Source organism: Camelus bactrianus, chromosome 18 (genome assembly GCF_048773025.1).
Source record: "Camelus bactrianus isolate YW-2024 breed Bactrian camel chromosome 18, ASM4877302v1, whole genome shotgun sequence".
Taxonomy (NCBI): domain Eukaryota; kingdom Metazoa; phylum Chordata; class Mammalia; order Artiodactyla; family Camelidae; genus Camelus; species Camelus bactrianus.
In genome coordinates this window covers 9,049,758-9,075,839 of record NC_133556.1, presented here as the reverse complement: position 1 = coordinate 9,075,839, position 26,082 = coordinate 9,049,758, and the positions used below count along the sequence as shown (strand labels likewise).

The 26,082-nt window shown below is 39.8% G+C and overlaps 1 protein-coding gene and 1 long non-coding RNA gene across 8 annotated transcripts in view; one reads left to right on the top strand and one right to left on the bottom strand.

Moving 5' to 3' along the window:
- GTF2I (general transcription factor IIi) overlaps positions 1 to 10,852 on the bottom strand; it is a 94,228-nt gene extending 83,376 nt beyond the window's left edge. For 4 of the 7 annotated variants that reach the window (XM_074345955.1, XM_074345958.1, XM_074345956.1 and 1 more), the window contains exon 1: positions 10,088 to 10,447. The gene's annotated coding sequence lies outside the window, so the exon portion shown is untranslated. Of the gene's footprint in view, positions 1 to 10,087; positions 10,448 to 10,833 lie in introns of those variants that run through there. The other 3 variants (XM_074345957.1, XM_074345960.1, XM_010972365.3) reach the window with 2 other exon arrangements.
- Positions 10,853 to 10,903: 51 nt separating this feature from the next.
- Positions 10,904 to 24,959, top strand: LOC141573883 (uncharacterized). The gene is made up of 3 exons (XR_012500276.1): positions 10,904 to 11,036; positions 14,176 to 14,311; positions 16,788 to 24,959. It is a non-coding gene; the product is annotated as an uncharacterized LOC141573883 (long non-coding RNA).
- The last annotated feature ends 1,123 nt before the right edge of the window (positions 24,960 to 26,082 follow it).

The window sequence follows — 26,082 nt, the reverse complement described above, 5'->3', positions numbered from 1 at the left end:
GCTCTTCTTGTAACTATTTTGTTAGGTTTAAAGGTGTTTCAAAGTATTTTTTAAAACATTTAATACATACATGTGCTAAGCTAATTAAAATTTCTCCTACTTTTGCCTTATTTCAAAGGTGTTAAGTCTTTTGCTGTCACAGGTGGAATATTAGAATTGGGAGAACAAATGACATTACATAGTAAATTTACTGATTAAAATTTGTCCCTATCAACTAAGTAAAAGCTTTTCTTGCTTCTTGTATTTTAAGGAAGGAGTGATTGGAATTTCATGTCAAAAGTGTACTTTTAAAGCACACTATTTTATCTAAAGACCTCTCTATAGCTATCAATCAATGGTAAATCAGGGTAAATTAATCTTTTAATGATAAATCAATGGTTAATTAATCCTTTAATTTTGATAATACTGTATTTGTTATTGACTGTAAATCTGTGAGCTGGGAGGACTCGGGGAGGGTCCTTCCAGCCAGCACCAACACAGTGCTCTGCACACAGTCACCACTCATGACACACTGGCTGAATTCAAGAATGAATACTAGACTCTTGGCTAATTTTCCCCCCAATACTAGAATACTGAATGCTATCAAACTGTAGATCACTGGCTCAAATGTAGACATTGTAATTTTACCCCAGGTAATTTTACCTGATTTTGCAACTGTGTAGCTATCTTTTTCATTAATAGCTAAGTAAAATTAATAAAGACAATGCTACTCAATTTCTCAGTTAATATCATTTTTTATATTAAAAATGTTAAAACCAGAACGTGAAAGAAATTAGCACATGTATTTAAGAGCATGGGCTCCAAATGTGACTGCCTAGGTCTATATTAAAACTATCCCTCACTATATTTTTTTAAGATTGGTTGGCATCTCAAAACCTCAACTTTAAAATGAGAATCCCAACAGTGCCTACTTTAGGACACAGTATTGCTGTTGAGGATTAAATGTATTAATGTAGGTGGTGTTTAGAATATTAAACTCACAATAAGCTCTAAAAAATTGTTACTAGATATTATCATTGGTAATCTTGCCTAGCCTCCCCCTCCCCTGCCCCCTACTTTTGATATGTACTCCAACAGAAAGCTTGTTACTTTTAAAGTACCAATTTGCAATTACTGGACTAGTTTAACATTAGTCTTTATGATAAATCTAAATCTGTCTCTGCCACAGCTGGCTCCTAGAAGAGCCTTCTTCTACAAAAGAGCCTTTTCAATCTATCGTGCCTCACAATTCTCTTCCCCAAACTAAGCATCTCCAGTTTGTCCTGTGCCGTATTAGTAACATGATTTCCAAAAACATTCCTCAGCAGCACCATTCTCACGATATTCTCTAGTTTGTCCAGGCAATGTCCCAGAAGTGGGCATAACATTTTGGATAAGATCAGTTCACCAGAGACTAGTCTAGGACCTGTAGCTCCCAAAATTTCCTTATCCCTTGCCTATTAATGCAGAATATTTTAATTCACATCTTTAAGAGCTTATCTCCATAGGCTTAATAGTTATTTTCCAAAGAGAATAAATTAAGTTGGTGTTTCATTCAGAGGTTCCATTTTTACAAATACTTAATAACAGAATATGAATTATCACAGTTCGTATTAACGTTAACATATACATTTAACATATATACTCCAGCAAACAAGAGAAATAGAGCCAGAAAGACCCTTTTAATTTGTTTTAACTTCCATTATTTTTAGAAATTACACATAACAGCAAGTGCTTAGAAGTAAAATTAGAAGTCCGTAAGACAAATCTTTGATCAAGATTGATTAGTCAAGGGTTTTAAGTTTTTATAGCAGGATATGCTTAATTTTAAGATACTAAATTCTTAATTTCTATCTCCTGAAATAAAGCTGGTAATTTTATCAGTAAAAACCAAGTGACCACTCAAGAAGCAACAAAATACATTTGTAAGATTAAAATTTGAAATAATCTTCAACTGTGTTTGTTATACGTAAAACTTTATACCCTCTCCACCCCATTTCCAAAAAAATGTTGAGATAAGCTAACAAAAAGTCAAATTTTATCTTTTTTAAAAAGCCAGGTGAAGAGAAGAATGGCAAAATGATAAAATTAAGCCAGTGAAAGAGGATCCACCCAACTGGTACCTCACAAGTTCAATACTGAGTTTCACAGTAGCCAAAACAGTGTCCTTGAAAAACAAACACCTACTCAGGAAGACCTACAACTTTTCTTAGCACTACAGTTTTAAATTTTTTCACAAATGTGTAAATTATACTTTAAAACTGATAATCCAGATTTTTAAAAGGCAGCAGCTTTCTCTGCCAATACACAAAGAATGCATCCCTTAGACCTTACTTCAAGTTTAAAAAACATTTGGTACTTGAAAAGCTGGCTCACCTGTTCTTTTTCACTTTGTATGAACTAGAAGAGGAAATGAAAATCAAGTAACTGTGATTTAAAAGTCCATCAATTTTTTTTTAATGTATTGTTCACAGCAGGCAACAGAGCAAAGCTATTATGAACGGCAGCTTAGGAATCAGGCCAAAGTTCTGAATTCAAGTTCTAGCTCCCATAATCAATAGTGTTATCATGGAATTCTTTATATCACAAATATACTAGCCCAGAAAATCACAATAATAGGTGTATTTACCTCACAAGGTTGCCATCAGAATCTATTAAATTCCTGAAAGAGTGCTTAAACACAAGCATTCAATAAATAAAGCATTTAATTTTAAATTCCATTAAAATAGTTACTTAAAAAGTACATATATGTATGTTCCTATTTATCTACTTATAAACTCTCCAAATCCAAGTCTGATAAATGGAAATTTCCTAATTACTTCAATTAACAAAGTTGAATAAAATAACCTATTTACTGATGGGGCACAAAAATTAAGAAAATTGTTGAAATAAATCACTACTTTTTTCCTCCATTAATTTCTATTTATTTTCCCCAGCTTTTTGGAGATATAATTGACATATAACATTGTGTAAATTTAAGGTAAATAACAAATTACTGCTTTGAAATACAGTATGTGTACCTTTAGCACACATCTGCAAGAATGAAGGTTTGCGCGCGCACACACACACACACAAAATTTGCTTCTATCAAATCTACTCCTCAAAGAGTATGTTTTACAATTTAAGTTACAAAGTCATCTTGCTCCAAATACTGAAAAAAGTAAACCAGACTGAATATACAAACTGAACTGAATTTTCATCCTGAAGCTCTCAACACACAGAATTTGCCCATACCAGTATTTTTCTAGAAACAGATTGTGTTCTAGGAGCTGTGTTCTGAGGGCCTCACACAATACCTAACCATTGTGTTCTAGGAGCTGTGTTCTGAGGGCCTTACACAATACCTAACCCACCCAGAAGGCCTTCAATATGTTGGGTAAGTGGATAAATGAGTACTGTTTCAACTGCAACAAAGGATCCCTTCTTTCCCAAAGCTTAAAATACAACGAATAGTGAACAATAGCTCAAACACTCATTTTGTTATTATAAAGAAAACTGTTTTTCCTACAGGTAAGACTACAAATGAAGGAAAAAATTATGAAATAAGAAGACTCAAAAAGTGAATATTCAGTTAGATAAAGTGACTTACCCCACTGTTTTACAACATACCCAAAGAAAAAATTACTCTAAAAGCATTACAGAAGCAAACATGACAAAAACACATAATCAGAAGATAATCTCAACTTATAATAAAAAATACTATGATCTCTAGAGATGGTATACGCAAATAGAATCAAAACACATCAGTTTTCAAAAGCATGGAATCTATGCAATCAGAAATCTTCACAGGCTCTGTCTAATCAGGGCTCAGCTTAACCAAATACCCTAAATAGGATCAAACTCTTCACTACTCTCCACTTCTACAGTTATATCATAATAGTCATATAATGCTTTAAAAAATTATTTTCTTTGCTATAAAAACAAATACTATATAAACAAACTATACTCTAAAAACAAAACCTTCAAAAATCACTGTAAGGATTAAAAGGGAAAGAAATTCTTACACATCCTACAACACGGATGAACCTTGAGGACATTACGCTATCTGAAATAAATGAGTCACAAAAGGATAAATACTGTCCAAATGATTCCACTTGTATGAGGTACCTAAACAGCCAAATCCAGAGACAGAAAGTAGAATGGTGGGTGCCAGGGGCTGCAGGGAAGAAGGAATGGGGATAATTGTTTAACAGCAATTTTAGTTCAGGAAGATGAAAAAGTCCTAAGAGAGGGATGGTGTGATGGTTGCTCAACAATGTCACTATACAAACTGTGCACTTAAAAATGGTTAAAATGCTAAGTATTGTGTTATGTATATATAACCACAATTTTTTTTAAATCACTGTAAGGAACCACCTGAAAGAAGTGTTCATAGTGGAAATGGCTGACAGAAATTCTTCACAAAGGGACAAACTCATCTTACATGGATTTTCTATGCTACTGAGAGATTTGTTCAGATCATCTAAACTCTGCCCCAAGGAAAGTGATAAAAAGAAAAATCAATGACCCAGCAATTCCACTCCTAAGTATATACACAAAAAAATTTGAAAACAGGGACTCAAAGTATTTGTACACCAAAGTTCATAGTTGTAATACTGTAATGCCCCAAAGGTAGAAAGTATCTAAATATTCATCAGCAGGTGAAAGGAAGATGAAATGTGGTAGATCATACTATACAATATTATTCAGTCATAAAGGAATGAAATTCTGACACATGATACAATATAGACAAACCTTGAAACTATTATTCTAAGTGAAATAGCCAGACAAAAAAGGACAAATATAGTATGATTCCACTTGCACGAAATGTCTAAAACAAGCAAATTCATAGAGACAGAAAATAAATTGGAGATTACTGGGCACTAAGGAGAAGGAGGAGTGGGAAGTTATCACTTAACAGGTTTCTATTTGGGCTAATGAGAAAGGTTTTATAAAGAGTGATGATAGTTGTACAACACTGTGAATGTAATTAAAGCCACTGAATTTAAAAGGCTTAAAAATGTTTAAAATGACAAAAAAAAAAAAGAAAGAAGGAAAATGTGAAGCTAATAGATCTCCTTGTACCCCTTTAGTCAATTTTCAAGCTAATTCCAGTACTAGGGTCAATTTCTCTGCTCTTTCCTCACATATAAAGTGGGTAGAGTATTTACATACTATCTACCATCCTCCTTTGTCAAATTATCAATTCAATAAAGTAATGTAACTACATGTTTTACAGTGTGAAGCCAAGAACACTTCTTAATTGTAGTTCAGGTCCAATACCTCATTTTCTTTAAGCCAATTTTGATCTGACAACCCAATCTAGACAAAACTCTATTCACATTTATGTTATAGTCAATACTGAGAACTTTCTCTAAATACAGCAAATTCTCCATAATAAACAATATATAGGCAAAGTTTTCTCAGGTTTCATCAAACTGTCAACTTCTAGTAAAAACACTTAAGTGAGTGGGACCTGACCACACGTAAGATAGCTAAGTTTTACTTACATCCTTTAATTACCCTATAAAAGCAAAGAAATTGCAATTACCCTTCAACTCCCCTGCTAGTTTCTATCTCAAATACACCAACATCCCCAGTGGGGAAAGAAGGTACTACCTCTAAAACTTGTATAATGACAAAGATAAAAAATAGGTGGAATGAATTTATGTGTTGGGTAACCAGTTCCAAAGGGCTATTTTTCAATTATAAATTCACTGTTTATAAAGATGACATTACTCTCCATTATAGAAATTCACAGGTTGTCTACTAACCAGGGTTCACTTTAACCAGACATCCCAAACAAGGTGAAACACTTCACTACTCTCTGCTTCTGCAACTGTACCAGAATACATCACATATAGTACTTTAAGAGATGAAAAACAACACACAACATTATTTCCTTCACCATACTACAAAGACAAAACATTGTAAGTCACCAGGGGAAAAATGCCAAAAGAACAAGTCCTTGCCCTCACAAAATTTATGCTCCTCAGAGTTTGTGGAGATTAACCTTGCAGTCTGTATTACTGGTAAAAATTCTATTTCCTTAGAAAATTCAATTTCTCTATTACATTTCAATTCATTCAATCTTTACAACAACACTAAAAGAGAAACATGTTCTTTTATTTATTTTAATGGAGGTACCAGGGATTGAGCCCAGGACCTCCTGCAGGCTAAGCATGTGCTTTACCACTGAGCTATATTCATGCCCCCCCCAAAGAAACAGGTTCTACTATTATCATCCCCATTTTTTAAAAAAGGGAAATTGAGACACAAATATGTGAAGTGAATTGTGCAAGGAAACACAACCAGGAAGTGGCAAGGGTTAGGATTTGAATCTAGGCAGTCTGACTTCTGAACCCATGCCTATACCCATTAAGCCACACTCCCTGTCTCACAATTATAAACTCATGTTGCCTCTCAAGTTACACTTTTTAAATAAATTCTTTAAAATTCTTTCTGCTTTTTAATCAAGTTACAACCAAGGAACAGGAGTCAATCCTCCATCAACTCTGACAATCCCTGGCTATATGGAACTTTCTCTTACTTTCCCACTAGGCTAAGTGAGAAAAAGTAGTAGTGCCAGAAACAGGCATGGAATACAGAGACAAATACTGTAAGAACAAAGAGGAAGAAAGGAAAACTGCATCAGTGACAGTCCCAGTGAAGGACAGACAAGAAAGAAGGAAAATGCAAAAGAAAGAATGAAAATGAAGAATATCAAGATAATACCTTCAGAATTTCTGATTTATCCACATAATTTTTCCCCAGTATACATAAATCCTCTAAAATACTAATTCTTAGTTTTACTTCTAAGGGCAGGTAGCCTCGCTACACATTGGTCAACCGAATATTATTCTTCATTTTACTATGCTGCCATTTAAGCCCAATGATTCATAGGGAATCTCAACTCTACAATCATAATGAACAAGTGATTAACTGCATTTCCTACTTTCTTTCAGTTAGTAACAATGCATAAGCTTAACCCAAATAAACCTCCACAACTTCTGAAGAAAAATGGTACCAATGACCTTCAGTAGACTGCTATTAATAAAATTCTGGGCAATTATCTTTCATGTAGATTGTTTCTAATGCATTTCAGAAAAGTGAAATACCATTCTCAAATTATTACTCCTTAAACAACTCTTCAAAAAATGCTTTCCCTTAGACATACATAAAAATTACCTGATCAGCATCTGTTTAAGCCAGAGGTTAAGACAATTTCATGTTAATTATACCACAGCAGTTATGAAGAGGATTGCAGTATTTTAAAAATTCATGTTTTCAACGAAGAATGAAACCATGGGAGAACTGAACCAGGTGGAATGCAGCACAATTAGCGAGTCAGCAGTTGTAACAGAAAAGGTTAAGTGTTTAGTAATTTTTCAGTGTTTTCTTTACTGCTCCTTTCTACAATAACGACATGGACGAGGGACCTTGTCTTTTATATTTTATGTTTTGAACGCACCATCGATGTATTTGATGTTTTGAACACACCATCAATCTATGGATCATCAAAAAAGTGATACAACAGAACTGTAATCCCACTCCTCCTACTTCATTTGAGATTACTTACTTTCCCCATAGAGAAATCCATTGTACTAAAAAAACTAAAAATCTCACCAAGATTTGTGGCCCAAGAAAAAGAACCCAAAAGCCTACATTTCAATGACAAAGTCTTTATAGTCATATTCTCAAAAGTTAGCCAAATTGTTGGTGCATGGAACTGGGGGCAGGCGGGAGTTGGGGAGCTCCAGCTGCTTTGCCTGCCCCGACCCGGCCCAACCTACCTTAGTTCCAAGCCCAGGCCCTATCAGCCCTTCCGAGTCCCAGACTTTAGACTTTGCAGTGTTGACAGGATGCTTTAGGCATCTGTGGAAGGAAATAAATGCCTGTACCAGAATAAATGAATAAGAGTGGAGAAAAAAGCCAAGATTATTTAGATTTCTAACTGTATTCTATGCTTAAATCCATGGCTCCTTTTTTAAACTAGAGACTTATTACACTTCTAGTTTTTAATTTTGTAATCGTGGCTAACAAAAACTCTTAACTCAATCATTTTTCCAAGCAATCTACAGTAAGCAGTCCAAATTACTTTTGATTCTTTAAGATCTAGTTTTAAAGCAGTGAGAAGCAAGCATCTAGAATAAATCCCTCTCACAACTTAATTTTGTACCTTCGTGAATGGTTTTCAAAGTGTCTGTCCTTAGAGGAGGAGAAGCAGCAGCACCACCATCACCACCTGGGAACTAGTTAGAAATGCAAATTCTCCAGCCCATCCCAGTCCAGCAGAATCTGAAAATCTGGGTTAGGGCCCAGCAACTGTGTTTTAACAAGCCCTCCAGGGGACGCTGATGCTAGCTTGGGTTTGGAGAACCACTGGCTTAAGGCTTAAGAGTCATATTGCCTATGTTCAATTCTTGGAGTCAAGGTTTACTTGCTGGGTAACCAAGAGGTAATTACCCAGCTTCTCTAGGCTTCCTCCTCATCTACAGAATGGAATTACGGGGTTATTATGAATATTAAATAGAAAAAACATACGTTAAGTGCTCAAGAGCGATGCGAGGCCCATAAACATTATTCAAGCGTGAGCTGCTGTTACTAACATACACAATGCACTTTGACGGTCGTAGACTGGAAGGGGGAGAAAGACAAAGGCGAAAAAAGGTTTAATTCCTACTCCGCCAGGAGTTTAATGCCTGGTGACTAGGCCAGACACGTGTACACAAGGCAGAACCAAACAAACTCCAACAGAAAATAAAGATGCCCTTCTAGGAGGGGCAAACAAGTTGACCAGGATGTTTTAAAGAAGAAACGACAGATTCTGACCAACATTAAAAGAGAAGGCTTTAAACAAGTGATTGCATATGAGCAAGGAGTTTCATAGCCTGAAGAGAAGAAAAAGTCATTCCAGCCTACAGGTGTGATCCCAAGAAGCAGGCGAAACCACAAAGTGCGAGGCAACAGACTGGAAAACGGGAAAAGCCAAAGCACACAGTAAGAAATAATATCAGTCATTCCAAATCCTAGGGCTTAGCAAGGGGAAAAAGACCCGGCCTCCTCAGGGAACTCTTAACGCCCACCCTCATTTGCAAACTAACTTCCATTTTTGTTTCCTGAACACCCAGAGACTACTTTTATGCACAGTGGCCCTCATCAAGCTATTGTCTGTAGCAAAGTTGAACACAAGGAGCTGAACATTGGGCCCAGAGACCCGCATTCCGAGGAGTGAGCACTACTCCAACAGGATCCGACTTCTAAACAACTCTCAAACTCAAATTAGAGCAAAACCGTTAACATTTAAAAAAAAAAAAAAAACCTCGCTTTATCAAAACGCAAAACAAGCACAAGTGCAGGGGGAGGGAGACGAAAGAAGGCAGTCTTTTTGTCTTCTTCCCCTGAACCCCCGTCTGGGTGCTGGCCGAATCCAGACGGTTTATTTTCATGGCCTGCAGGCTGAGGTTTTCCTTCCGGCCATTGTGTTTATTTCCCCCAAAGAGCAGGCCCCGCGGGGTAGGCGCGCCGGGCGGCCCGGGACAAAGCCCACTCCGAGCTCCACCTGGGCGCGGGCAGGGGCGCGCAGGGGCAGAGGCAGGGGCGGCGCTCCGCGGCCGGCCGGCCCGCCCGCCCGCCGGCCGCAGTTACCAGGCAGCGCGGCACCGCCCCCGCCGCCCGCCGGCCAATCCCCCGCGTCTGCTGCCCGGGCGCACGAGCCCCGGAGACACCAGGCCGAGCGCGACCCCACGGCTCGGGCCTGGCACCGCGCGCGCACCCGCACCGCCCGAGCGGGCCAATCAGCGGCCGGGCATGCGCAGCCCGCAGGCTCGCTCGCGCGCGGGCCTCACGCGTGAGGGCCCCCCCAACGCCGCGCCAGGGGGCGCGCGCCCCTCCCCCACGCACTCAGGCGCGCGCGTGCAACTGTCGTCCCCCGCGACCGCGTCTGCTCCTGCCCCACCCCCAACGCCGGCCGGCCGCGGTGGGGGGGCCGGTGGGCCCCCGCATGACCGCCGACCGTCCCCAGACCCCTGTCTGTGCAGGCTCCGGAGAGAGAGAGAGTCTCAAATAAAAGCCCTGCTCGCGATGGCAATCGGGGCGGGGGGGCGGGGATGAGGCGACAGGGACTCACCCGAGTGCAGCGGCCTCCAGGTAGCGCCGGGGCCGGGGGTGCCGAAGGGAAGCGAGTGTGGGCCGCGCGCGAACTGCGGCCGCGGCGGAGCAGCCTCGGGCTGAGGCAAGCTGGCGAGCGGGCAGGAGGTGAGAGGGCGAGGGGCCCGAGCGTCTCGGCCGAGCTCCTGTCACCGCCGCATGGCCGCCCTGGAAGGGCCTCGCTCAGCGCTTAGATCCGCTCACAGGGGGCCGAGGGAGAGGCCGGGGTAATCGCGGCAAGCGGGCGGCCACGGCTAGAGAGCGCGTGCGGGGAAGCGGGGGGGCGAACGGTGGCCCCTTTTCTCTGCTCTCCGAGCTTCTCTCTCACCCTCCTCCTCCTCCTCTTTTTTTTTTTTTTTTTTGTTCCTCGAAGGCGCGCTGCGCGTGCGCAACCTCAGCGCCGCCCAGCGGGACTTGTAGTCTTTGATTTGTCCCCACCAACGCGATGGTGAGGGCGCTGGACTACTACTCCCAGGAAGCCTCGCGCCGGCGAGCCCCGAGCCGGAGGACGCGGCGAGCGCGGCGCCCGGCCCTCTCGGGCAAGGACTGTCAATGGAGGCGCGGGTGGTGGGAGCGAGAACATGGCTGCACCTGGGGCCTGCGCGGCCGCTCGAGTGGGGGAGGGGAGCCGGGGCGCAGGGACGAAAAGCCTGGGCAGGCGGAGCTCCTGCCTGCTCCCTGCCGCGCTCCCCCCGGCCTCAGCCTCCGTCCAAGGCTCGCGCTCACCTCTGCACCCGAGATTCCCTGGAAATTGAGAGGCCGGGACACTGCAAAGGCCGGGGAGGCCCCGGCCGGCCTGCTGCCTTCCATGCTCTGCCAAGGGACTTCCTCCGCCCTGCACCACCCTCCGGGACACAAAGAACTCCTGTTAGTTTTGAAAGTTTGCCTCAAACGCGGCCAAAAGAAATTGTTACCCCAACTTTGGACGGGTGAGGAAAGGGCACCCTTCTGTTTTTACTTAACCCCCCCACCCCCAAGCTTTGCTCTCTCACTCAACGTTTAGAAGGAAAGTTAAGGAGGAAAAGCCATGGAGGAGAACAGAAAACGTGATTTGCAGCCTGTTTTGTTCTTGTCAACCGCTAAGCCATTTTGCTCCAGCCCCATCCCCCTGGTAATTTTTTGCATCTCAACTTTCATTAGGTCGTGAATTTCGAAAATGGTGAGACTTTACTATTCACCCAAGTTAGGAGACAGCCCAGGGATTTTAGATGTTTATGTAAAGCACAAAATCGAAGGATTTTTGTGATGTTTCTACCCACCAGAGATTCGGGCCATGCCGGCCACCCTCCCCCTCCCCCCCACCTCCTCGGTAGGTGGCGACCACGGCGCTTTTTCCAGCCTTTGTCGCTGGCTAGAAAACTTTCCGAGCAGCTAGTCTTTTGATGTAGGTCCAAAACCATCCCTTTGAATTTGGGTTCGCAGATTGGCGTTCCCCATCTTCTTTCTTCCGTAGACCGCACCCATAAAGCCTCGTCTAGAATTTCCATGTTGGATTTTTAAAAAATAGATGGGGAATTTAAAGATCCCTCCTAAGCAATCTGATTACTGAAGACTTCGGCATTTTTCCGATTGCCCCTGCAATCTTTTACCGTCATTTTGTCCTCGCCTAATTAGATTTTGACTCTCCTTTGTCACGTCTCTCCACAGCATTCTTTTTTCATAAGAACAATTATCTTTTTGCTCTCACATTTCATTAGCATTTTGGAATATTTCATTAAATAGCGTCTTCCCAACACCGAGTACAATTGACATATTCAGGAACAAACATTAACTCTTGAGAAGCCTACAACTCAGCTGGTAAGAGCAGCCAGCTTACAAGCGGCAAATAGCCAGCTGCTGTGAGCATCAGTGTGTTGTATGGAGGGACTGGAGTCCTGAATGATTTCTTGGAAGACTGGGAGGTTGAGGACAGTAAAGGGAGGATGCACCGGGTGCGGTGGAGACGTGGAGTAGCCTTGAAAGGATGTTAACAAAGTGAGTTAGCAAGGCAAAAGTTCGTTTAGTCAAGATTGCCCTTGTCGTTAAAAACTTACTTGGGAGATAGTCCCTTCCTTTTTTTTATGAATTTAACAGCTCAGTGTGAAATTTTGCTGCTGCTTCATGAACAACTCCAGCTTCCTTGAGGTTGAAGCAGTTCTTAAAACTTTAGCTGACTTGGAATTGCCTCTGGATAAAAAGCTGACCCTTTGGGGACAATGAACAGTGTGTGGAAGGGTATGTGTTGTGAACAGTTTGTAGAGCCCAAGCTGTTTTCTCAGGGCACAGCTACTGACAGGTGTAACTCTCAAATTCATGTCTTAGAGTCATAAATATCATGCATTTTCAGTCTTTCCCAAGGCCTGCTCACCACGTTGGCTGTTACTGGTTCACTTGTTGCTATTCATTGGCCAATTTCTCCCTCATCTCATTGGTACAGATGCTACATTAAATGTGACCATTGTCAGAAGCCACTTTGCAGTCAGGTGCTCTACCACTAAGCTATACCCCCACAAGCCACTTTGGATACCATCTCAGCACAGCCAGTTTTTTTCTAACACAGGATCAAACTGCTGTTTCTTGGACTGAGCAACAAATGAAAAAAAAAATCATTGATTTGTATTTAGGGATGATTTTGTACAGAATCCTCCTTTGTTTAAATCACACTCAACTTTGTTTAGAATCATATTCAACATAACGAGGTGCCTGTGCCAAGACTGAAATTGCAGGAGAGCAGATTCTCAGCTCTTGGCTCATAACTTACTTAACTTGTAAGTGCACAGAGGCTGACAGCTGGCAGAATCTTGCACATTATTTCCAATTATATCAAATACTTATATGTCTTTTTAATGTTTGACCTAGTGTATGTAGTCCTGCAGACAAGTATCCAAATAACATGACACTCCATTCTACTGCATACAGTAGTCCCTCATCGATGGAGGTTACACTGCAAGACCCCCAGTGGATGCCTGAAACCAAAGATAGTACAGAACCCCACATAAACTATATTTTTTCTTACACACATATACCTGTGATAAAGTTTAATTTATAAATTAGGCACAGTAAGAGATGAATAATAACTAATAATAAAATAATAATTTTAACTATATACTGCAATAAAAGGTGAATGTGGTCTCTCTCTTTCTCAAAATATCTTATTGCACTGTACTCACCCTTCTTGGGATGACATGAGATGCCAGGTAGCACCAGAGTTAGTCTGTCCTTCCGTGTTTTATGCCTTGATGCCTCCTTTGCACTTTTATGAATGTAGGTTCTATGGGGCATCTTCTTCCAGAAGAGCCCAGTTTCATCACAGTTGAAGACTTGCTTCAGATAATATCCTTTCTCCTTCATCAACAACTCCGCTGGATATGCAGCTACAGCTTCTTCCTTAGTAGACGCAGCTTTTCCAGTAATTTTTATATTTTTCAGTCCAAACCTATTCCTGAATCTGTGTAACCATCCCTTACTCGCAGTAAATGGCTTAGTGTCACTGGTTTCAGGGGATCCCTGGCTGAAGTCTTCATACAGGCTCAGTGCTTTCTGACGCAACACGTTGCTGTCAATAGGAACGTGTTTTCTGTTCATGTCTTCCAGCCACAAATTTAAAACCTCTTCCATCTTAACTATGCACTTATCACGCACCGTGGCTGTAACTTTTGCAGTTTGAGGCGCTACAGCAAAACTAGCACGAATTTCTTTTTCCTTCTTCACAATTTCACGGATAGAAGATTCGTTCTTACCGTAGATCTTAGCAACCTCAGCATAGGATTTTTTTTCTTTCCTTACTAAGTCAAGAACTTTCACTTTTTCAATTAAAGGAAGCACTTTACGGCTTCTCTTTGGCATATTGGATCGGCCAGCATCACTACTCTTGCGCTTTGGGGCCATTATTAAGTAAAAGAAGGGTTATTTGAGCACAAGCACTGTGATACCACAGCAGTTGATCTGATAACCCAGACAGCTACTAAGTGACTACTGGGCAGGATATGCTGGACAAAGGGATGATTCACATCCCAGGCAAGACGGGAGCGGGTAGGCGTGAAATTTAAAACTTATGAATTGTTTATTTCTGGAATTTTCCATTTGCAGTCGGCCCTCAGTATCCGCGGGTTCCGCAGCTGCCTCTGTGGATTCAACAAACTGTGGATGGAAACTATTCTAAAACAAACAAACAAAAAAATGCCAGGAACTTTCAAAAAGCAAAACTTGAATTTGCTGGCTCAGGGTAGGCAACTATTTACATAGTATTTACATGGTATTTACAACTATTTACATAGCATTTACATTGTATTAGGTGTTATAAATAATATAAAGATGATTAAAAGTATACAAAAGTATGTGGGAGGGAGGATGTGTGTAGGTTGTATGCAAATACTACACCATTGTACATAACAGACTTGCGCATCTGCAGATTTTGGCATTTGGTGGGGGGTGTTGGGGGGTGGTCCTGGAACCAATCCCTCTGGGAGACCAAGGGATGGCTGTGATATTTTCCGACTGCCTGTAACTGAAACTGTGGAAAGCGAAACCGCAGATAAGGGGGGCAACTGTACTGTGGGAGACAAAAGCCAAGTCAGAGGGGCCTCAGCCAGGCTAGAGATGGATCTAAACCAAGTGTGCGTTCTTCCACCGACTTAAATGCATCTTCGCATAGATGCAGCCCGTACAGCCTTGTTAACTGCTTTTACCTTTTCATTTAAAAAAAATGTTTAGGGGAGGAGGTAATTATTTGTTTATGTTCAGTGAAAGTACTTGGGATTGAACACAGGACATCATGCATGCTAAGCAGGCACTCTACCACTGAGCTATACCCACCCACCTTTAACTGCTCTTAAATAGCAAGTGATGTGGTATAGTTTGAATATCTTCACCAGTCCTGAAGAATAGTAACCTTCTTGGATTTTTAATACTTGATATCAGGAGTCTGCGTTCTCCATTATCATGGGACCCACTCCCATAGGAAGCCCCAACCACCTATGTTGACAGAACCTCACCTATGCACTTGGTCAAGGTCACTGTGGTTGAGATTATTCCGTGCTCTTTTTCAAAAGAAGCTCTTTGGAATCCAAACTGAATAATTAATCTTTTTGTGAACCTGTTTTATATTTTAGATTGCCCAAAACCATAACTCTAGCAAAAGCTGAGATACTCTTTACACACCCATTTTTCAAAATACATTAGTATTTTGATGAACACTAAATTCAGGTCTCTTTTTCCATGAGTCTTCTTGACACAGGCCCAATAACTTCTGGGTCCAATTATTTTATTTTCTTTACAGTATATACATGGTACAGCATATAGAGATAAAGGGGTGTAAAATATATATCATCTGTAAAATAGCAGTTTGATCTTTTAGCTGAGTCCCCAGTTAGGATTTGCTGCCCAGTCCAGATCACATGGGTAGGGCCAGAATGACATCTTTAGCTTCTGGGTGGCTGTCTACCTTCTAACAGATAACTTCTCTGTTGTTAACAAAGGTGCTTTTTGAACTGTTTATAAAACACTGTTTTGAACAGTTTTTTGTTTGGACAATTTGAATATTTCAAATCCTGGATGAATTACCTTTTATAGAACTCTTCCAAAGGTGGAAAAAAACTAAATCCAATCATGATTTATTCATAATAATAATGTAGATGTGATCTAAATAGAACTTCCAGCTCTTGCTATGCCTTTTGGGCAAACATCTGCCCTATGCAGTAAATCTAATTCATGTAACACAAGTTGAAATATTGAAATAGTTTTGTTTGTTGTTTTAACAGGATTGAGATGAATGTTATCTTCTATTTAGTATTATGTTAATATTGCTGTAATTGTTGTGCAACTTAATTTTTAAAACATCAAATCTCTGTAAGTTAACATTTCTCTGCCTCCCTCAAGGATCTGGGGGAACAAGATGATATATAAATGAAAATACTTTATAAACTCTTAAATCTTATACAAATACTAGATGGTACAAGTTAGCATTCAAAACATTATTTTAAAATGTCTCATAAACAAATTATTCATGTTTCTTTTCTAACTAAAGAATTTTAAAAATGCTTTTTACCCAAAGATTTAAGAAAATATATTTACAAATACTAATACTTATCTTTGGATTAAAAGGAGGACTTGTTATCACACCTGACTGATCAGGTTATACAAATAATAAAATAACTGATATTGCTGCAGCATATCCTTTCAGAATACATCTCTGCCAAGAATATTGGAGAGTACTCAGAAACCTTGAGTAAAACATCTAGTCAAGAAAAGTTACTCCCAAATAAAATGCATAACCAATAGCCTTGCAACATATCATTCATAAAATCAAGAAAAGGAAAATCTGGATTTAATACTGAAAACAAATATCCCCGTTCTTTCTCTTTTCTCTTTTTATTTCCAATATCAACTTAATGTCCAAGTGCTTGATTCTTAACTCTGCATTTACCAAGCCTTTCTTCTTTTTTCTGGTGAATCATAGTAACATTTTTAACCCCCTTCTGGACCCAGTGTTTGTCATAATTAAGGTAGACACATTGGGGAAGTTTTCATCTAAGAATAAAGGGAATTTTTGAACAATGGATTAGAGGAGGGGAAAAAGAAGTCAAAAATAATGATGCTGTTCCAGTGTGAAGTTAGCCCACCATCAGTATGTCACATACTACTTTTAACTGCTTTCCCAGCAGTGGGAAATATGCTAATCATCGTCTCTCTCTCTCCCCCAGGAATCTAAGGAGAGGGGTTGGCCAGCCTCTGGGTTGTACCTGGAGCCTTTGACTTCATTCATTGCAGCAGACTGTGTCGTCCAATCCCAGATGAACTCAGATTGACCCCAGAGTGAGCAACAGGAAAGAATATGAGCACCTCTTAAATTCTGGAAAGCCCAGGAGAAGGTCACTGTCCTCCAGAAATGTATAACAAGGGCTGACATGTATTGAGCATTCCTTCTCAGTCACATGCTGTGTTCAACACTTAAAACAGATTATCTCATTGAACTGACAACTACCCACCTTGGTAGGTGCTTAGAACCTCCTCATATGCTAAAAAGGCTCAGAAAGGTTAAGTTACTTGGCCAAGGATACACAGTTGGCAAAACCCAGATTCTAATCTATATCACCCAATGTCCAAGTCTGAATTTTTAACTATTGTCTATTTATTTGTACACTACAGTCATCTCATCCAGGCTGATAGGACAAATGAATCAAACACACAGTACATGCAGTTAAATGCCATGAGATTCTATGAGATGGCTGGCGATAAAGGAGGCATTTTTTTCATGGAGGAGGTAGCATTTGCAATGAATGTCAAAGGATGGATGGAATTTTAAAAAATACAATAGCATGAATATGTTTGTTTTTTTTTGAAAGGGGGAGGATAAACAACAAGGTCCTACTGTATAGCACAGGAAACTATATTCAATATCCTGTAGTAAACTGTAATGAAAAAGAATATATATATCTGTATAACTGAATCACTAGGCTATACATCAGAGACTAATGCAACATTGTTAATCCACTATACTTCAATTAAAAATAAAATAAAAAATAAAAAGAGGGAGAAACTCTCTTTGCCTTCTAATACCTCTAATCAAAGTTATCTTTCCAAAAAAAAAAAAAAAATCCTATACTGGTGTAAACACATCACTTAAAAATGTATAGAAATGAGATCATACTATGAATATTCTTCTAAGTAATTCTTTAATGATGGACTTTTAGGTTGTTTCTTGGTATTTGCTATATTGTTGCCTGGCATGTTTGTAAAGCAAATTCTTGGCAGCAAAATTATCACATAAAAGGTTCTGGGCACCTGCCTATGTTCACTGTAGCACTATTCACAGTAATCAGTGTGTGGAAACAACCTAAACTCGTTCATTGACAGATAAATGGATAAAGAAAAATGTGATATATATATAATATATATATATATATATTATATATATATAACGGAAGACTATTCAGCCTTAAAAAAGAAGGAAATTCTGCGATATGCAACAACAGGAATGAACCTTGAGAAAGTTATGCTGAGTGAAATAGGTCAGTCACAGAAAGATAAATACGTTGTGATTTCACTAATATGAGGTATGTAAACTAGTCAGACTCATAGAATCAAAGAGTGGAATGGTGGTTGTCAGAGGCTGGAGAAAAGGGCAAATGGGGAGTTATTAACCAACATCCATGAACTTTGTTAAGCAAGATGTGTAGGTTCTAGAGCTTTGCTGTACAATGTTGTACGTATAGTCGACAATAATGTACACATAACATTTTGTTAAGAGCATAGATCTCAAAGTGTTCTTACCACAATAAAAACTTTAAATGACCTTTTAAATGTAAAAAAAGGAGGGGGAGAGAGATCTGTGCACCTAACATTTTGATACACATTGTGAATTTGCCCTCCAGAAAGATTGCACCACTGTACATACAGGGTATGAAAATGCCCATTTCCTCCACACCTGTCGAATTTCAATGGAAAGTAATTTTTTTAAAGCAGTTCTATGTGTACCTTGTGAATGAAGTTGGGCATATTTTTATTAGCTATCTGCATTTATGTTTCTGCAAATTAATCATGTCCTTTGCGTCCTTTACTCTTTTTTAATATCCTTATTTTCTTGTATGAGTGCTTTTAAGGAGAAAGAAATTCTCCTTTTGTTTAACTTGTTAAACATTTCCCAGTCTGTCTTTGACTGTGACATTGTGTGTGTGTTATTGTTACACTGAAGTTTCATTTTTACACGGCCAAAGTTACCTATTTTTTCCCCCATAACGTCAGTGTTACGAATCAATGGTGAGAAAAGCCTCCCCCGCAGCGACAGAGAGACTGAGAGACAGAGATGCATGGACATATTCTCCCCAGAGCAAGATTTCGATATTTCTCTTTTTATCTCCTCCATCTTCTCCCTGTGTGGGGCTTTCCGTTTCTCGGTCCCTTGAAGGCTCTCCCTCCGGGTCCGCGGGTCTAGGTGGGTCGCGCTCGCGCCCCGGGGGTCGCTCTGGGCGTGCGGCCGCCTCCCGGGGGCTCGCAGGGCAGACCCCGCAGGGTCGTCACTTCCCTGGCAGCCCCGGGCCACCGTTTTCCAGGCGGGCGGAAGTCGTCCTGCCCTTCCCGCGGGCTTATCAGTTTCATCAGTGGCCCCGAGCATGCTGCTTCTGAGCATTTCTGGAAATCCCAGAAGCAGGCGGCCGAAGGAACGTTAAGGTACTTAGGTCCTGGGCGAGGAGGTGGGAGAAAGGGCTGAGACTGCTGAATCCTGCCGCAACCTCTCCCATCTCCTGGGCAGCTGCCAAGCAGCGGGGAAATCCCGGTCTAGGCAGGGCTTTCCCTCTCCGTATAGATTGCAGGCAGAACAGAAGCAGCTTAGAACAAAAGCCCCTTTGGTCCATAGGACATTTCTGTTTCTCAGTATAAACTGGGAATAGGTGAATAGGTATCCTGGTTTGATACTTCAGTCTTGAACCTGCTTATTCTCAATGTTCATCTGAGTCCTGTTGAGTCAGCATTGTTTCCTAAATAGTGAAAAAGGTTTCCCTTTAACATTCTTTCTTCTTCTTCTTCTTCTTTTTTTTTTTTTTTTGCGGAGGGGGAGTTAATTAGTTTCATCTATGATGATGATGATGATGATGATGATGATGATGATGATGATGATGATGATGATGATGATGATGGAAGTAAGGGGGATTGAACCCTGGACCTCTTGCATGCCAAATGTGCTCTATCACTGAACTACAGGCTCCCCATAACATACTCTTTCAATCTTTATAAATAACAAGAAAGTCTAAGTTTGGTATGGATTTTTGGTTTTGTTTTATTATAGTGAAATATATATAACATAAAATTTACCCTTTTAACCATTTTTAAGTATACAACTCAATGGTATTACATGCATTCACAATGTTGTGTAACCATCACCACTATTTCTAGAAATTTTGTCATCCCCCAAAAACTATCCAAACAACAAGGTCCTACTGTATACACTGGGAACTATATTCAGTACCCTGTAATAGCCAATAATGAAAATGAATATGAAAAGGAATATATACGTATAATTGAATCACTATACTGTACACCAGAAATTAACACAACACTGTAAACCATCTATACTTCAATAAAAGTTTTTTTTCTTAAACTGTAGCCATTAAGATATATCTCCCATTCTCCCCTCTCCTCCTGCTCCTGGTAACCTCTATTCTACTTGCTGTCTCCAAAAATTTGCCTATTCTAAATATCTCATAAAAATGGAATCATACAACATCTGTCCTCTTGTGCCTGGCTTATTGCATTTAGCGTGTTTTCAAGATTACATGTTGTACTATATATCAGAAACTCATTCCTTTTTATGGCTGAGTATATTCCGTTGTATAGATACACCACGTTTGATTTATCTGTTTATCAGTTGGGTTGTTTCCACCTATTGGATATTGTCAATAATGCTGCTATGAACATTCATGTCCAAGTATCTGTCTGAGTCCCTGTTTTCATTTCTTTTAGATCTAGACCTAGAAATGGAATTGTTGGGTCATATGGAAATCCTATGCTGAACTTCTTGAAGAACCATCAAACTGTTTTCCATGGGGGCTGCACCATTTCACATTCCCACCAGCAATACGTGAGGGTTCCAATTTTTCCACATCCTCACAACCACTTGTTATTTTCCCCTTGATTTGTGTGTGTGTGGGCGCGTGCACGCGTGCATGTGCGTGCTTGCCAGTGTTTTAATAATAGCCAACCTAGTGGGTTTGAAGTGGTATCTCGTTGTGGCTGTTTTGGTTTGGATTTCCATCACGGCAAACGAAGTTGTGCACTTGTCATGGGCTTATCGTCCATTTTTAAATCACTGGAGAAATTGAGTCCTTGGTTCATTTTTCAGTTGGGTTGTCCTTTTTGTCCTTGAGGTATTGTAGTAGTTCTTGGTATATTCTGGTTATAATTAATCTCTTATCAGATTTATTAGTTGCAAGTATTTTTTCCCATCCTGTGTTGTCTTCTCACTTTCTTAAATAGTGAAATAACATGTACTTTGATGCACAAAATTTTAATTTTGATAAAGTCTCATTGACCTATTTATTTGCTTATTTGCCATTGCTTTTGGTATCTACTTAAGAAACTGTTGCTAAATCCCAGGTCATGAAGATATTCCCCTATGTTTTCTTGAAAGAGTTTCATAGTTTTAGCTCTTAAATTTTCATCTGATCCATTTTGACTTAATTTGTGCCTGCAGTGCAGGGTAAGACATCACCACCAAGCGCATGCTACCCACAGTGCTGAGTATGACTGGGGACCCAGTCGCCAATGTCCACTTTAATGTGACCAAGTCCCTACAGAAGACAGGGCTCATCCGGGACAAGAGCACACTGCAGAGCAAGGCCAAGCCCATCCTAGAGAGGCTGACTCAGGACCAGGACGTGAACGTGAAGTACTTTGCCCAGGAGGCTCTGACTGTTCTGCCTCTCGCCTGATGCTGGAAGAGGAGCCAACACTGGCCTCTGGTGTCCACACTCCTCACCCAAGTCCCTCCCTCGGGGGGAGACACTGGGGGCCTTTAGCTGTCACACCCTGTGCATGGTCTGACCCCAGGCCCATTCCCCGAGCACAGTTCCTCCTCTCCCCAGCCTGGGTATCTGACTTCTCACCATCCACCTCCCAGGAAGTTGGGGGAGCACAAGGTGGGACAGGGCAGTGACCCTGGGAGGAAGCTTGCGCTGGGGTAGAGATGCTAGCATCCCAGGTTGCTGGCTCGGGTCCTGCAATGGGGACGCCCTCCTCATTCTCCTCCTCCACCTCCCTCCCCCACTGTGGTTTTTTTGTGTGTGTGTCAACTGTGCCATTTTAACTTTATTCCCTTTTTCCCCCTTTTCACAGAGAAAATTTTTTTTTTAAATTCCCATGCACATTCATTTAATTTCCAGTTTCACAGCACCATTTGTCAAAAAGACTGTCCTTTCCCTATTGAATAACCTTGGGTTTACTTCTGGGCTTTCTGTTCTATTCTGTTGGTCTAAACGTCTGTCCTTCTGCCAGTACCACACTGTTCTGACTACTGTAGCTTCATAGGAAGTTTTGAAGTTGGGAAATGTGTGTCCTCCAACTTTCTTTTTCAAGATTACTCAGGGTCCCTTGATATTCCGTATGAATTTTAGGATGGGTCCTTGTATTTCTGCAAGAATTTCCATTGGGACTTTGATAGGGATTGAGTTGAATCTGCATATCACTTTGGGTATTGCTGTCATTTTAGTAATATTAAATCTTCCAATCTGTGAATTAGAGATATCCTTCTTTTTATTTAGGTCTTCTTTAGTATCTTTCAGCAATGTTTTGAAGTTTTCAGTATACAAAACTTTTGTCTCCTTGGTTACATGTATTCCCAAGTATTTTATTCTTTTGATACTCTTGTGAACGGAATTGTTTTCTTAATTTCCTTTTCAGATTGTTCATTGATAGTACATAGAAATAAAACTGATTTTTATGTGTTTATTTTTATATTCTGCAAATTTATTAGCTCTAATGATGTTTTTAATGGATTCTTTAGGCCTTTCTACATATCATCTGTGAACAGAGATAATTTTATTTCTTTCTATCCAATTTTGATGCTTTTCATTTCTTTTTCTTGTCTCTTTCTCAGGCTAAAGTTTCTGGTACTATGTCGAATAGAAGTGGCCAAACTGAGCATCCTTCTTTTGTTCCTGATCTCAGGGGAAAAGTTTTCAGTCTTTCACCACTCAGTGTGATGTTTGCTGTGGGTTTTACATTTATGGTCTTTATCATGTTTAGGAAGTTTTCTTCTAGTCCTCCTTTGTTGAGAGTTTTTTTCATGAAAGGTTTATCTGCACTAGTCCCTTAGGGAACTACCAGACCAGCCATAATGCACAATCTCAAATTTTTGAAGGACCAAATCCCTACTGCCCATCCTGGCACCAATCCATCTACTCCTGGAACAGAGGCTGCTATCCCGTCACAGTGGGACTGAGGAGTGGGCAACAGTAGCTAGTTTGTATACACTGTGAAAAATCAGTAGCCTCTCCCTCTTTAAGCACTCTGCTTGTTGTTATGTAAGTGTTTGATCAGGTTCCAGAGTTTGGAAATAGTGGATTACAATCATTCTTTCCAGCTCCAAGTTTGCTTCAGTGGAGGAGGGATGTATCTTGGGGAACTAAAAGCAGGCTGTAAATATGTTATATCATTTTTATTAAGAAACACACATTAAAAAATCAGATTGGAAGAAATATCCAAGATATGTGGAGGTGGTATGGTTGGGTGCTTAAACTTAAAATGGTCTTTTATATTTTTCTTTGTTTTTTTGTTTTTTGGTCTTTCATATGTTTGAAACTTCTAATTTTTCTATGACAAGAATGTTTTATTTATAATTTGAAAAAAAAATGGTAAAGGTCTTGGTGAGCTCTCTATTTATAGGTGATTTCTCCCTTCTGTGGAATTTTATAGCTTTTTATAAATCTCTTAGGACATTTACCAGATCTAGCTTGTATTATAAATATCTGTATACGTCTCTTAGCTTACTTTTTCGACTCTGATTTCTTGAGAACAAAGATCTCCTCTCATTCATTTTTTGATTCCCAGTCCTGGCACAGGGCTAATGCCTGTCACATGTCAGATGCCTGATAAAGTTAACGTCAGTCAGCAAGCTCTTGCCAGTCAGGAACATAGGTCCCTTGTCACCTGATTTCCTGAGTAAGAGAAGCTAGAAATTGGGAGATATAGCTCAGTGGTAGGGTGAATGCTTAGCATGCACTAGGTCCTGGGTTCAGTTTCTAGCACCTCTGTTGAAAAATAAATAAAAATAAATAAACCTAATTACCCCCCCAAAAAAAGAATAATTAAAAAAAAAAAAGAGCGAGAAGCTAGAAATTTGGATTTTGGTAGAACTCTACTGATTATTAATCATATAAATATTCAAGGCTTAAAGAAAAAAATTAAATAAATACCAAAGGAAGGAGTTTACAAATGAGCATCATGATTTGGGGATAGTGCTAGCTCCTTAGCTTACAGAATTGGCTGGTGTGGGGTCCCTGGAACCTGAAAACATCCCTCGACCTCATGTTCCAAAGTGGCATTCTTGTGTGTGTTAACCTCATCACATTTTGCACCTACACATTTTTATTAAAGAACAAAACAAGAAATCAGAAGGTTCTAAGTAGGAAATGAACTATGGAGAAAATGTTATTTTTGTATATCATGTACCTTTTAAAAATGTAAGAACAAATGGAAGCAGGGGGAGGGTATAGTGGTAGAGTGCATGCTTAGCATGTATAAGGTTGGGGATTTGATCCCCAGTACCTCTATTAAAAAAATTTTTTTTAAAAAGAACAAATGGAAATAGTCATATTGGGCAAAATCCTAAGAAATCAATTAAGATAGACACAGGTAATCTTATAGATTACCTTAGGACAAATGGCCAAAATGTTGATTAAATTAAACGAAGCCCTTCATTCAATGATATAGAATTAAAAACTAAAAACAAATTTTATCTTATTATTACTACTTGCTGGTTTACAGAAGATAAAGGACAATTGGATAAAAATCCATCATTTGTACAGCATGGATGGACTTGGAGGGCATTATGCTAAGTGAAATAAGTCAGAAGAGACAAATACTGTAAGATATCACTTACATATGGAATCTAAAAGAATACAATAAACTAGTGAATATAACAGAAAAGAAACAGATTAACGGATATAGAGAAGGAACTAGTGGTTACCAGTGGGGAGAGGAAAGGGGGAGGGGCAAGATGGAGGTGGAGGATTAAGAGGTACAAACTCTCAGGTATAAAATAAGCCACAAGGATGCATTGTACACCATGGGGAATACAGCCAATATTTTATAATAACTGTAAATGGAGTATAACCTTTAAAAATTGAATCACTCTGTTGTATACCTGTAACATATAATATTGTATATTAACTATACCTCAGTTTAAAAATATATAATATTGTTAAATAAATACAAAAATAAAACAAAAATAAAATAAAATGACATCATTTTAACTGGAAAAGGTACTGAAATTGGGTGTCAACACAGTTTTCATTTCTGAAGATGCATGCCATGCATACAGACTGGACCATAAGTGGTGAATAATTTTATAAACTTTCACAGTGTGCACACCCACGTAATCAGAACTCAGATCAAGAAATAGGCCAGTGACAGCATCCCAGAAGCTCCCCTGGACCCCTCCATAGTCACTATCCCCCAGTGAGAACCACTGCCCTTGCTTCCTTTCCTACAGATCCATTTTGCCTCTTTTTGAACTTCATATTAATGGAATCATGACGTGTATATACTCTTCTGTATTCTTTTTCCTCACTCAATATCATGTTTATGAGATTCATTCATGCTGTTTTAAGTAGCAATAATTTGGTTTCATCATATCTTGATGATAAGTTTAATTCTTATAAAAACATAAAGTAAAATGCAGTACTGATTTCTAAGTTGCACTGTTCTGGGTGGTACCATGAAGTAAAACGTACAGCACAATTTTATCCCACCAACGAATTGGAAAGGAGGGGGAAAAAAGTCATATTTGGGCCCAAATAAAAGATTAACTCTGTTTTCAAGCAAAGTGAAATGATCTCTGAGCTATTTCCTGACATACTGCAGACAGACATAGGAAATTAAAGATTTTTTTTTTTTTTTTAGAAATCTGGCTAAGAATGTCCACTCACTCACAATCAAGCTTCAGCAAATGAAACGGGCAAAATTTATTCTCAGCAAATTACCTGGGCATTTACTACATTCCATCCCTGCTCAAGGCATCAGCTGAGCCATGAAATTTATAAGTTAACAGAGAAAGTTACGTTTGGCCCTTTCCATATGTGGGGGCCACATACTGCACATTCAAATTCAAGCAAAAATGCAAGCAGTGCAGGCACAAACCTAGTTAATAAAACCAACGAGATTTTTATAGTAAAATGCAAAACACAGCTGTCACTATAAGCCCACCAAAGGACTCTAAATCCATCAGCCAAACTAACCCCTTAGATCTAGAGCTGGCTGCCTTTGAGAGCGGGTGTGTGAAGT